The sequence below is a fragment of the Tamandua tetradactyla genome, chromosome 1 (assembly GCF_023851605.1).
Source record: "Tamandua tetradactyla isolate mTamTet1 chromosome 1, mTamTet1.pri, whole genome shotgun sequence".
NCBI lineage: Eukaryota > Metazoa > Chordata > Mammalia > Pilosa > Myrmecophagidae > Tamandua > Tamandua tetradactyla.
The window spans coordinates 52,296,978-52,311,361 of record NC_135327.1 but is presented as its reverse complement, the minus strand read 5'-3'; the positions used below and the strand labels follow the sequence as shown (position 1 = coordinate 52,311,361).

Here is a 14,384-nt window from a genome sequence, read left to right as displayed (position 1 = left end):
GAAGCTTCTATCAAAACATCTTCCTTCTTTGGAAACTCACTAGGCGGTTTACAAAGGCTCACAGATGGATGAAACCTGAGCCAGTTGTAAATCACACCATGGAAAACCTCTTGCACATTTTAGAAGACAGAAAAGAAAATAACTTCTCAGCCAGCAATCAGAAGCACATTCTGTCCCCAAAAGCCTGCCTCTTTGTACCTGTCAGGCTGAATGGATCCTTTCACACAGACCTTCCTTTCAGTTCATTTGGAGCAGCCAGACAAGTCCCTCCCATCTTTTAAATTACTGCACGATTCTAATTTTCCTTTGAAGTGTTTCCAAACCAGCTGGGCACACCTCATCATAGACCCCCTTGATGAAGTGCAGGGTTGAGGTTGTGTCAGATGTAATTAATGACTAGAATGACTCCCACCTTCCCCATGTTGCTGAGGGACAGGAATAAAGGCAACGTTGTTTCACCTACAATTGATCTATTGAAGTTAGGACTTGTTTTCCACTCACAAATATATGAACATTTTCCAGGGCAGGTCTGAGCCAGTGACTTAGAGCCCGATTCTTGGTATTTATCTATTTATTTTTTATAGTTCTGCCACTGCTCCTGCAATGAGGCATATTATAATTCCTACTACAACTGCCTGGCGCTGGACAGCAGTGTATGTATCACACACACCCACACCATGGACAGAAAAGGCATAGAGAGGTTTCTACTAACTTTGAGAAGGGAAAGACACACCAATTGTGTTTTACTTTGTCTTCCATTTTTATGTACTATGGATCTTACCTTGGTTGAGCTCTTCTAGATGAAGCACAGACCAAGTGAGAGGCTTTATGCATAGAAATTGGGAATTTGGGCTTTAGAGCCAAGCCCATTTGGGTTGCTATTTGGGTTTCATGATTTAGGAGTTCTGTGAATGTAAGCAAGCCATTAACCTTCTCCAAACCTTGGAGATTTTCAGTGCCATTCTGGGGTGCTTAGGCTTTCTTCCACAGGCAGAAGGGAACCATTGAAGGAGCAAAGGAGTAACATGGTAGGAGAATGCAAGAAGATAACTTGCAAAGAGGAGATATCAATGACAAAGAGGAATTGAGCTCCCTCCTCCTTTGGGGCACATAGAGGCCTTCTATGTCTAGCCCTGCTTCGATTTTCCTGGTCTTATTAACTGTGCTGTAAATGACTGCAAAGATCAGATTATTGACTGACAAACCCAGGAAAGAAAGATAAATGGTGAAATAGAGACATGCTAACTGACCCATAGAGTAAAGCTGTAAAGAGGGCTATATAATTTACTTTTATTCTGAATAATTTACATTCATTTTTTGACTATTAGCTGATTAAAAATACATAATTTCTCATGGCTCACTCAATGGTTTAATAATCCAAAGGTACTGAATGAACACTGACCTTCAAGCAATGTCTCAAATCTGAGAGTTACCAGGGGTAGTATTCTGAGAAATAACTTTTCTTTCAAACTTCCCTCTATTTTGCATTCGCATAGGTTTTAAAATAGCAGTACAATTTAGATCAGATAAAGAGGAATGCAGTGACTTCAGTTAGCTGCAGAACCCAGATGCAACTTCATTACCCAGCTGTGAGTAATTTTCCTCCCAATCGGAGGTACAGCTTTGGAAAGCACGTTCTGTAGCCGGAGCTCTAAGCCCAGAATGCTGGGTCAATGCAGGCGCTCATCTATTTAGCTCATATAATGGCCTCATAGGGATAGCCTTCCCCTGCTCTCTGCCATGCTGAGCTCTCTCTGAATGACCAGGCAAATGGCCGAGAATTGAAGAACCCCCAGACTACCATGTTTCCATGACCTGTTCTTTCATAGGAGTGAACTTGGTCCCACAGACAATCTACTAGTAATCCAGGCACTCCTGAAGCCTTTGCCCAAGCAGAAAGGACAGAATTTCCTGAGCCCCAGCAAATGGAACAAAAAAGCAGGGATCAGTGTGAAGGTTGACAACTGGCAGCTGAAACTGGCTGCCACTTTTGATCATTTTACGGAATAATTGTGTTGCTCCTACATTCTCCGCATTAACTACCCACTCCTGCCTAAACGAGTACCAAATGGTTTTCACCGGGTATTCTGTTGATTTGATTAAAATTCCTAGTTGCTGTGAACATGGTCTGGGAGCTTTCTCTCCTTTTCATAATCCTCAGCAGACAACTGTTCTGAAATCACATGTTGGAAGCCCTTGACTAGCAATTGTTAAGAGAAGGGGAAAAGAACAGCACTTAAAAAATGGAAGAGCTTCAGTGACATTTGCAAAATTGCCTTTCATTCTGATTTGGTTGGAAATATTTTATTTCAGACTCTACGGAATTACAGTTTCTCACATTTCATAATATATTATGCTTTGAGCCAGAAAGGACCATAAAGATGATCGTGATCTATATACAGGTGAGGAAACTGAGGCCCTGAGAAGTTAAGTGATTTGCCCAAAGTCCTGGCAGCAAAGTCAATCAGTAAAAATAAAAATGCTCTTGCAGGCCATGCCTTTGCTTCTTGGTATTTAAAAATCGTTCATTCATGTAGTCATTTGGCCACCAACTATTAATTAAGCAACTATTATGTGGCGGGCACTATCTAGGCACTGAGAATACAGTGGTAGACAGAACAGACAAAGGCTCTGACCTTATGTTGATGATAAATGCCCAGTCCCATGTTACTCAAAAATGCATTACCCACATCTGGTGTCTGTTAGAAATGCAGATTCTCAAGCCCTACCCCAGACTCGTGCAATCAGAATCTCCTTTTTTGGGGGGAGTATGCTTAGGCAGGATCACTTCATTATTTCTTCCATGTGAGTATCCCATTATTGCAGCACCATTTCTTGAGTTTTTTGGTTTGTTTTTGTTTGTTTTGCTTATTTATTTGTTTTATGGGAAGGGCATGGATCAGGAATCGAATCCTGGTCTCCCACATGGCAGGCGAGAATTCTACCACTGCACTACTCTCGCACCCCCAGAATATCCTTTTTAACAAGATCCCTAGAGGGCTCATATGCAAATTCAAACTTGAGAAGTCATAGAGAAAATAAATCAAAGCAGGGAAATAGACCTGTTGGGGTAGAGAAATGGAAATGAGGCAAGAGAGGCATGTAGGGGGAGAACACACAGGACTTTGTGAACATTTGAAGGATGTTGGCTCTGACTTTGAAGGAAAGTCTAGAGTGTGATTTGAGCAAAGGGATGGCATGAACTGACTTAGATTGTATGTGCTACACCTTTAAATGTTAGGCTGATGGAACTTCTGGGGAAAATTGTGGAGTAGGGAACTGCAGTACCCAGTCCTTCCACCAGAGCAGTTATTGAATGGGCAGGACCTGTCTGGAATAAATAAATAAATAAATATATATATATATAATTGAGAAATCTTCACACATTCCATACATGGTATACCGTCAGTGGTTCACAATAGCATTGCATAGTTGTGTATTCATTAACATAATCATTTTTTCAAACATTTGCATCTCTCCCAAAAAAGATATAAAAAGAAAAAGAAAAGACTCATACTGTACCATACCCCTTACCCATCCCTCTCATTGAAACAAATATTTTGAAACCCTAGAAGCCAGATGAACACTGCATAGCATTTAGGGAAGGTCAGGCAGAAGAGGCTGATAGTTTATACTAAAGAACTATAGATTGCCCTCTCCACATGGCAACTACTGCCACCTGCCACCCACCCTGACAGTAGGTCAGCACAGGGTCCAGTTCCTGGATGGCTTGCTGTGACAGAAAAAGTCATAAAAATCCTCTTCCCCAAAAATGGAGTTGGGCATAGCTGATTGCTGATCTTGGCTTTTGACTAGCAAATTCAGATCACTGGGGCCTGGTTATGAGAGAAACTATTGTTTCAACCAGCCCAAGACAGGGGCAAAGGTGGTGCAGATTGAAAACCACAGCACTTCTTCAGGGCGTGGGGTCAGTTAGCTGGTGAGCTACATTTGCTGGGCAAATTCTCAGTTTTGGGGAGCCATCAGAGAAGATTTCGGTGTCCTGTTCCTTTCCCCGGGGCACTTTGGAGCCATTCTGCAGCCTCCTAATGGGTGGGGTGCATAGTCCTGTGTTGGCTGGGAAAGATCGACTTGGGAAAGTCCTCTTTGGGGTGATCCTCCTCCCAGAATTTGCCCTCCAACAAAAGTAGAATGAGAAGACAAAAGGAATGTACACTTTATGGAGGTGGACAGTCTGGAACAAAGACCTGCCAGCTTCAAGTACCTGGGAGAGAGAGATCTGTCTTCAGGGAAGCAGAGTGGACAACAAACTCCTATAAACAGGGAAAGTCCCAAACCACTAAGAAGCAAAAGCCCAGAACAAGACAGGGGTCCAGGAAGACAGAAACTCTGCCTGCTGCATTTGCCTTGGGCAGACCTTTCTGATAGGAGGGCTGGAGCTCAAGATAATCCCTGTTTTATCACCAGCTGGTTACAGAATCAAGAAACAGACATTCCAGGAAGAAATCCCAGAGATAACATTTTAAATTATTAAAATGTACAGTGTGCAACAAAAATACAAGAAAACAAAGAAACAGGAGATGTGGATGCATCCAAAGGACAGGATAAAGTTACAGAAGACATCAATGATGAAGATGAAAATATGATAAAGCTTTTTAAAAAATGATCTTAAAAGTGCTCAAGAAGATGGCGAAAAGTACAGAGAAAGAACTAAAGGGTATCAGGAAAACAATGAATGAGCAATACAAGAAACTTAATAAAGAGATAGAAAATTTTAAAGGAACCAGACAGAACTACTGAAATTAAAGACCACAATAAGTGAAATGAAAAAATGCCCAGTAGGGTTTCAGCAGCAGATTGGAACTGGCAGAAGAAAGTATCAGTGAACTAGAAGATAAGACACTTGAAATGAGTTAGGCTGAGGAGTGGAAAGAAAAAAGAAACATTAAAAGTGAAAATAGCCTAAAACAGCTGTGGAAAACCATCAAGTTCATCAATATATGCAGTATGAGAGTCCCAGAAGGAGGAAAAAGAAAATGTGGCAGAAGAAATAGTCAAAGAAATAATAGCAGAGAACTTCCAAAACTTACTAAAAGGTATCAATATGTACACCCAAAAAGTGCTGAGAATGCCAAATAGGAAAAACATGAAGAAAAGTATACTAATCTTTGAAAGTTTACCATCATATACTGATTACACTGTCAAATGCAAAGGTCAAGAAGAGCATTCTGAAAACTGCAAGAGAAAAGCAATGTGTTGAGAATAAGGGAGTCACAATTAGATTGAGTGTCAATTTCTCACCAGAAACCATGGGGTCAGGAAGGTAGTGTGTTGAAATACTTAAAGTGCTGAAGGAAATCAACTGCCAGTCAATTTTATATTGGGTGAGACTCTTTTACAAAAGTGAGAGAACCATTACAACATTCTCAGATAAACAAAAGCTGAAGTCCATCACCACTTAACCTGCCCTACAAGCAATGCTAGAGAAAGCTCTTGAGGCTGAAAGGAAAGGACACTAGGCAGTGGTTCAAAGCAGCATAAAGAAATAAAGAACTGTAATAAAGGTAACCATTTGGTAATTATAAATGCCAGTATTATTGCATTTTATTCCTTGGTATGTAACTCCATTTCTTACTTCTTATATATGCTAAAATTCAAATGCACAAAAATTTAATGATAAATCTAGGTTTTTGGATGTACAAGGTCAAAGATACAAGTGATGACAAGTTCAAAAAATGTTGGGGGGCAGAGGAGTATAGGAAAAGTATGTGTGGATGCTATAGAAGTTAATGTGGTATCAACCAAAAAATGATTATTATATATTTAGGATGTTAAATTTTTACCCCATGGACACCACAAGGGAAACAGATGAAAAAATATATCCAGATATAAATGAGAAGTCGCACAATATGGTACAACACAAGAAAGCAAATAACTATAAAGGTAGGCTTTAATGGAATTGAGGAACAAAAAAAGGTATAAGACTTACAAAGAGTAAATAGCAAAAAGGCAGAAGAAAGTCCTGAGTTTTCAGGAATGACTTTAAATGTAGACTAAACATTCCAGTCCAAAGGCAGAGATTGGCAGAATGGATAAAAGAAAAAGCCTGACCCCACTGTATGCCATCTGCAAAAGATACACTCTAAGGTCAAATGTACAAGTAGGTGGAGGTAGAAAGAATAGAAAAAGTATACCATGTAAATAGAAACCAAAAGAGAGCTGGGGTGCCAATATTAATATCAGACTTCAAGTAAAAAACAGTTCTGAGGAGCAAATATGGTCGTTATGTACTGGTAAAGGGGACAATTCAACAGAAAGTTGTAACAATTATATATATTAGCCTAACAGCAGAGACCTAACATATATGAGCCTAATAGTGACAGATTTGAAGGGAGAAATTGATGGTTGTGCATTAATCGTAGGAGACTTTAATATACATTCCCAATAATGGAAAGAACATCTAGTCAGAATATCAATAAGGAAGTACAGGACTGGAATGCTAAACAAAACCAACTATACCTAATAGCTTACATGGGACACTGCACCCAGTGAAAATAGAATACACATTCTACACAAGTGCACATGGATAATCCTCCAGGATAGACCATGTTGGATCACAAAACAGGTTTCAACAAATTCAAAAATATTGAGAGCATACAATGTATATTCTCCAACCTCAATAGAATGAGACTAGAAATCAATAACAGGGAGAAATAGAAAATTCACAAATATTTAGAAATTAAAAAACATACTCTTAAATAACCAGTGGGCTAAGGAGGAAATCAGAAGCAAAATTAGGAAATATCTTGAGGTGAATGAAAATAAAAATGCAACATATCAAAACTTATGAGATGCACTGAAGGCAGTTCTGAGAGGGAAATTAATGGCTCTAAAAGGTTATATCAAAAAAGAAGAAAGACTTTAAATCAGAAAACTTAACCTCAAAATTGGATGAACTAGAAAAAACAGAGCAAACTAAACCCAAGGTGAGCAGAAGGAAGGAAATAAAGATCAGGTTGGCTGTAAATGAAATAGAAAACAAAAACAAAATAGAAAGAATCAACAAAATTGAAAGTTGGCTCTTTGAAAAGAGCAATAAATTCAACAAAGCATTAGCTAGACTAAAGAGAATACAAATGCTAAAGAAAATACAAGTACTAAAGAAAAAAGAGAGAGGATATAAATAACAAAAATCAGAAATTAAAAGGGGGACATTAGTACTGACCCTGCTGATAAAAAAAGGACTATAACAGAATATTATGAACAATTATATGCCAACAAATTAGATAACCTAGATGAAATGGCCAAATTCTTAGAAACATGTAAACTACCTACACTGACTCAAGAGGAAATAGAAGATCTCAACAAACCAATTACTAGTGAAGAGATTTACTCAGTAATGACAAACCTCTTAGCAAAGAAAAGCCCAAGCCCATTTGGCCTCACAGGGGAATTCCACCAAACTTTCCAAGAAAATTTAACTCCAATTCTGCTCAAACTCTTTCAAAAAGTTAAGGAACAGGGAATACTCCCTAACTCATCTACAAGGCTAACATCACCCTCACACGAAAGCAGGATAAAAATACCATAAGTGATTGTGAAAACCTTGTGACTGACACTTTCTTAATCCAGTGTTTGGGCAGATGAGTAAGAAAATAAAGACAAATAATTGGGAAAGATAAGAGTATGGGATGTTTTGGGTGTTCTTTTTTATTTTAATTTTGGAGTAATAAAAATGTTCTAAACTTCATTGTGGTAATTAATGCACAACTATATGGTGATACTGGTGGGCCATTGATTGTTTACTTTGATGATTATATGGTATGTGAATATATACCAATAAAAATTTTTAAATGATACCACAAGAAAAGAAAACCACAAACATCTCTTATGAATATAGATTCAACAATACTCAACAAAATACTAGCAAACGAAATCTAACAGCATAATAAAAGAATTAAATACCATGATCAAGTGGGATTTATGTTGGTTCAACATGAGAAAATCAATTAATAAAACATACCACACTAACAGACTGAAGAGAAAAACACACAGGACCATATTAATTGATGCAGAAAAGGCATTTGACAATATACAGCACCCTTTTTTGATGAAAAAGTACTTAGAACATCAGATATAGAAGGAAACTTCCTTAACATGATAAAAAGGCATATATGAAAAGTCCACAGCCAACATCCTACTTAATAGTGAAAGACTGAAAGCCTTCCATCTAAGATCAGGAACAAGAAAAGGAAGCTCACTGTCACCACTGTTATTCAACATTGTATTGGAAGTTGTAGCCAGAGCAATTAGGTAAGAAAAAGAAATAAAAGGCACCCAAATTTGAAGGAAGAAATAAAACTTTCCCTATTTTCAGATATGATCCTGCATACAGAAAATCCGGAAAAAATCAACAATAAAGCTCCTAGAGCTAAAGAATGAATTCAGCAAAGTGACATGGTACAAGATTAACACCCCAAAATCAGTAGTGTTTCTGTACACAAGCTATGAACATTTAGAAGAAGAAATCAAGAAAAAAGTTCCATTCACAATAGAAATAAAATAAATACCTAGGAATAAATCTAACTGAGGATGTAAAGGACCCGTACCCAGAAATCTATAAAATGTTGCTAAAAGTAATCAAAGAATACATAAATAAATGGAAGGACATTCCATTTTGATGGATTGGAAGAATAAATATTGTTAAGGTATCAATTCTACCCAAAGCAATTTATTGATTCAGTGCAATCCCATTCAAAATCTGAACAACCTTCTTTGCAGAACCGGAAAAGACAAATCACTGTATTTATATAGAAGGTCAAGGGCCCCTGAATAGTTAAGGACATCTTGACAAAGATTAAAGCTGGAGGAGTCACACTTCCTGAATTTAAAACTTATTACAAAGCCATAGTATTCAAACCAGCATGATACTGACACAAGAGGAGACATATGAGCCAGTGAAATACAATTGGGAGCTCAGAAACCAACCCTCACATTTACAATCAACTGATTTTTGACAAGGTGGCAAAGACTGTTCAAGGTGGGAAAGTACAGGTTCTGCAACAGATGGTGCTGGGAAAACTGGATGTCCATTTGCAAAAAATAAATAAATAAAGGAGGAGGACCCCTATCTCACATCATATACAAAAATCAACTCAAAATGGATCAAAGACCTTAATATGAGAACTAGAACTATCAAACTCCTAGAAGAAAACATAGGGAATCATCTTCATGACCTTGTGTTAGGCAATGGTTTCTTAGACTTTACACCCAAAGAACAAGCAACAAAAGAAAAAATAGATAAATGGGACCTCATCAAAGTTAAAAACTTCTGGACCTCAAAGGACTTTATCATGAAAGCATAATGATAATTCACACAATGGGAGAAAGTATTTTGAAACCTCATATCCATTAAAGGATTAATATCCAGAATATATAAGAAATCCTTCAACTTGACAACACAAAGATAAACAACCTAATGAAAAAAATGGGCAAAAGACTTCAACAGACATCTCTCCAAACAAGATATACAAATGGACAGAAAGCACATGCAAAGATGTTCAACATCTTTAGCCATCAGGGAAATACATATCAACACCACAATGAGATACCATTTCACACCATTTATAATGGCTCTATTAAGAAGTGGAGAATAACAAGTGTTAGTGAGCATGCAGAGAAATAGTTCCTCTCATTCACTGCTGGTAGCGATGTAACCTGGGGCAGCCAGTCCAGAAGTCAGTCTGCTGCTTCCTCAGAAAGCTAAGTGTAGAGCAACCATGTGACCTGGCAATCCCACTACTGGCTATGTTCCCAAAGAATTGAAAGCAGGGATTCAAACAGATATTTGCACACCGATTTTCATAGCAGTATAGTTCACGATTGCCAAAAGAGGGAAGCAACCCAAGTGTCCATCAACTGATGAATGGTAAATAAAATGTGGTATATACATACAATGGAAAATTATCCAGCCATAGAAAGGAATGAGTTCGTGATACATGCGACAACATGGATGAATATTAAAGACATGTTGTTGAGTGAAATAAGCCAGATACGAAAGGGTAAATGTTGGATAATCTCATTGATAAGAAACAATTAGAATAAGCAGGCTCATAAAGTCAGAATCTGCAACATAGGTTGCCAGGGGATGGGGTAGGGTAGTGAATTGTAAGTTAAGGCTTCAAATATATGGGTTTCCTGTTTGGAATGATGTAAATGCTTTGATAATAGATGGTGGTGATGGAAGCACAACATTGCTAATGGCATTAACAGCACCGAAACAGATATATATATCTGAATATGATTAAAAGAGCAAATGTGAGAGTGCATATATGGTAATAATTTTTTAAAATCTGTATAACTACAGTAGACAAATAGTGAGCCCTACATTAAACCGTGGACCTTAATTAATAGTACAGTTTAAAAATGTGCTATTATCAATTATAACAAGTGATCTACGCCAACACAGAGTGTTGGTGGTGGCATGGTGTGTGGGAATCCTATATTTTATGCATGATTTTCTGTTAACTCACAACTTCTCTAATAAAAAAAAAGAAAGGAAAAGAAGCAAACAGAGTGAAAGTTATTTTTTTCAATGTTAGGCAGACAAAGATGAAACCAGTGGTGGTCTACTGGTGGGGAATAGACTGCAAAGGCATGCAAAGACATTTTGGGGGTGATAGAGATATTCTCTAGCTTTGTGGTGGTGAGATTACACCAGTGTATGCATTTGTCAAAAGTCATCAAACAATACACTTAAGTGCATTCTGTCTCTGGGTGGTGCAGCATGGCTCATTGGCAGAATTCTCACCTGCCATGCTGGAGACCCGGGTTCAATTCCCAATGCCTGCCCAGGCCAAAAAAAAAAGATGAGTGCATTCTATTGTATATAAATTACACCTCAAGAAGGGAAAAAAATGCTAGGCACATCATAACCAGGATATAACTTAAATTATGTTAAAACAAAACAAAACATGAGGTAATAGCTGTTGCAAAGTATAACAGGTGAAACAAAACATCTCTGTCTTCTAGCTCCTGAACTGGTGTGTGTTTTCATTTCAGTATCACTTTGAATTCTCCACTCTTTTTCACTTCCATTACTTCCCACCATTGTGACCTTGGAAAAGTCACTTATCTTTCTTGGAAAGATAGTTCTCTCCTCTTTCATTAGTGGTCATAACACCTGTTTCCTTTGATTAACAATCAGAACAACTGTTACCATTTTGCTGTTTAAGGGGCAAGTGTGCCATGAGAGCTAGGAAAGTGGTTTGAAAATTAAAGTTCCATTTCTGTGTTGCATTTCTATCAGTGAGACCAGGAAACTGGAGAATACTGCAGTCTTCAGGCATCACTAGTGGTGAGACAGCTTGAGGGCATGTTCAGTTTTTGTTGATGCTCATGCAAAATTCTGTTTATTTCATGTGCTGACGTTTTGCCAAAAAAAGATCCAGCATCCACAGGTCTGTCCCTTGGGTAGAGCCATTTTTGTCAATAAAATGCAAATTTATGAGAGAAAAATGTCTGTTTTGTGAAGAGAGGACATAAGTAACAAAATTGAAAGTAACAAAATGTATTTTGATATATAGTTTTACTTTCACATGGACAATAACAATTTTTCTTGAGCACCTTGTACTGAACTTGGCATGGAAGGATATATGCAGATGAATTAAACAGTCTTCGTTGGCAAGGAGATGGCGATCTAGAAGGATGGATAAGATATGTCAAAAATAGCTTGAATGCAAGGTCATATGTGGACAGTATTAAAATAATAAAAGTTTAGTGCAATAGTCAGAAAAGGGAATAAATAAACACTTGTCTCTTGAAAGCTCTCCTATGAGAGGTGATGTTTGAAGTGGCATTAAAGAATGAGTAGGAATCTGTTGAGAACAAGTATGGCATTCCAGGTATTGGAATAGATTGAGCCAAGCCATGGAATTAGGAAAGCACAAGGCATTTCTGGAATTATCTGCTAGATGGTTTGGGTGTGGTGAGTTTAAATGTGGGAAAGTAGTGTTGGAGATCAAGCTGAAGAAAGTGGGCTGAGGACAAGACTGTGGAAGGCTTTACATGACAGTCTTTCTTGGCAGGAAATGGAAAAGCACCGAAGTCTTCTGAGCAAGAATGTGGTATGACCTGAAGTGTGTCAATGGAAAATGACTTTGGCAGCTCTGAAAAGGTACTAGATTTACTTTTAAGACATGCCGAGTTACTAGTGATAGTGACATGGCCAAAGTTATTGGATATTTTCTCTGCACTGTACACATTGACGTATATTTTCCTATTGAATCTTCAGAACAGTTTTGTGAGTAGCATAAGATCATATGAGTTTTACAGATAAGGAAACTGAAGCTCAGAGAGATGAAGTAACTGGCTTAAGGTGGCAGAATCATCATTCAAGAAGAAATCTAAACCCTGTGTTTTTTATACATCCCCCCACTGAAGATAAAAACCTAGCAGAGAGCTGGACCTAGGAAATGGAAATCAGAAAGTCAGGAATAATCCACAGAGAGGCTTTACCTGAAGTTATCAAGAAAACTAACTTGATTCAATCTGACTATGCAGTCTTGCAAACTCCAGGAAGTAAGAATGATCTCCTGGTCCAGTGATCATTTCTAATGGATACCCAACACATTCTAATGAATGTTACAGCAACATTTTGCTAACATGTCGTACATTCACAATTTAATTCCTAAGCTGTGTTTGGGGAGTACATCATGATGCACAATTTTCTTGTATTGTCATGAATGTCACGCTGATCCTACAGGGAAACTCTTCCCATACTCTTAAGGTCTGGGAGAAGTAATCTAGTTGCAACCTGTGTTTCAAAGCTTCTTCTCCTTGCTGTAAAAAATAAGTACATTCAGCACATGGCTAATAAACTCCAAGATCTGTGGCTGAAATTATCAGTCAATGATAATATTGCAAACAATTTACCATTGTTGTATTCTGGCTGTTTCTTATTCAAGTTGCATATTTGTACGAAATAACTAGTATCATAAACTCTCCTGACAAAAAAACACATTTCTCTTTTCCAAATAAGAGGGGTGATTTAATACCATAATAGATGAGTTGTTCTTTTGAATTCAGCTGTGCTTTTCTGAATATTATCTTCTGGCAATGGCTTTGCCTTATCTCCTCTCTGCTCTTTCTGATAGCATATTTTGCTATATGTACTGAAAATTTGTAATTGCACCTCCTGGTTGGAAATCAAGGGCTTGGCATTAATTAACAGTTACTAGTGAAAGGGCCCTCTGATAAAAAATGCATAGAATTCTGGAATAATAACTTCAGTTCTTCTCTGAAGACTCTGAAACAGTGGGCTGTCACTTCATAGAACTTTCTCATTTACCCAAACTTGTAATAAAGCCAGCACACTGTTTCTTCGGGTGACCAAGCATCAAGCAATTTGTTTTCTGTGCTCATTCTGTCTCGTGCATAGCTTGCTCTTGTATTCATTGAAGCCCTCCAGCAGACTCCAGAATGGTTTTTTAAAATAACCAATTATGGTTCCTTTAACTATGGATATTTTCAAAGGAATGATCTGATTGTCCATCGTGGATTTGGACCAGGCAGTTATTCCTTGTAGCACCTTAGGTTAAGGTTCAGGAAATCAGGCCTGCATGGAGACATGTAAAAAATGCACATAAAAGCACTGCCTCTTTGGCTTACATACCGCCGCCTCCATCCCTCCATTGTAAAAGCTGGAAATATGTAGGAGTTACCCATTATTCCTACCTCTTTCTCATTGTCCATATCCAATCCACTCTAGGTTTGGAGATATTATTTCTAAACTCTGTCCTATTATTATTATTGTTGTTGTTTGTTTTCTGCATGGGCAGGCACTGGGAATCAAACCCCGGTCTCTGGCATGGCAGGCGAGAATTCTGCCACTGAGCCACCGTCGCAGCACCCTCGGTCCTATTATTTTTTGGATCTCCATTCCTCTCTTTTACAACTGCTTGCCTCCCCCCCCCACCACCACCACCATTAGTTCAGTCTACCTGGACCTTCCAGTAGTATAGCCTCTTAACTGGTCTTCCTGCATTCACTCATGCTCCTTTTCAGTCCTTTTTCCACCCTGCAGTGAGCGTGATATTTTCAGTCATTGCTCTTCGTATGAAGACCGAAATCCTCACCCCGAACTTGAGACCCTGCATGATCTAGAAACACCCATTTATCAGATCATTCGTTACATTCCCCTGTTCTCTGGTGGGAAGAGATTCCCTCCATCTTGACCATTTCTCCTCTCCCATCTCTTCTTAGTACATCCTTCTGCATTTTATGTATCTCAAGTTAAGTACCCCTTCCTCAGAGAAAATTCCAACCATCTCACAGTCTACTCTAAGGATTGAGCATTTTACTTATCTATCTATCAATTTGATCTATATTTGTCTATTGATTGATCTATTCCTGTATCTATTTTT

The 14,384-nt window shown here is 38.1% G+C and overlaps 1 protein-coding gene across 3 annotated transcripts in view; it reads left to right on the top strand.

Moving 5' to 3' along the window:
* The window catches only part of PLCB1 (phospholipase C beta 1), a 706,046-nt gene that overhangs the window by 371,105 nt on the left and 320,557 nt on the right, over positions 1-14,384 (top strand). The window lies entirely within an intron of this gene.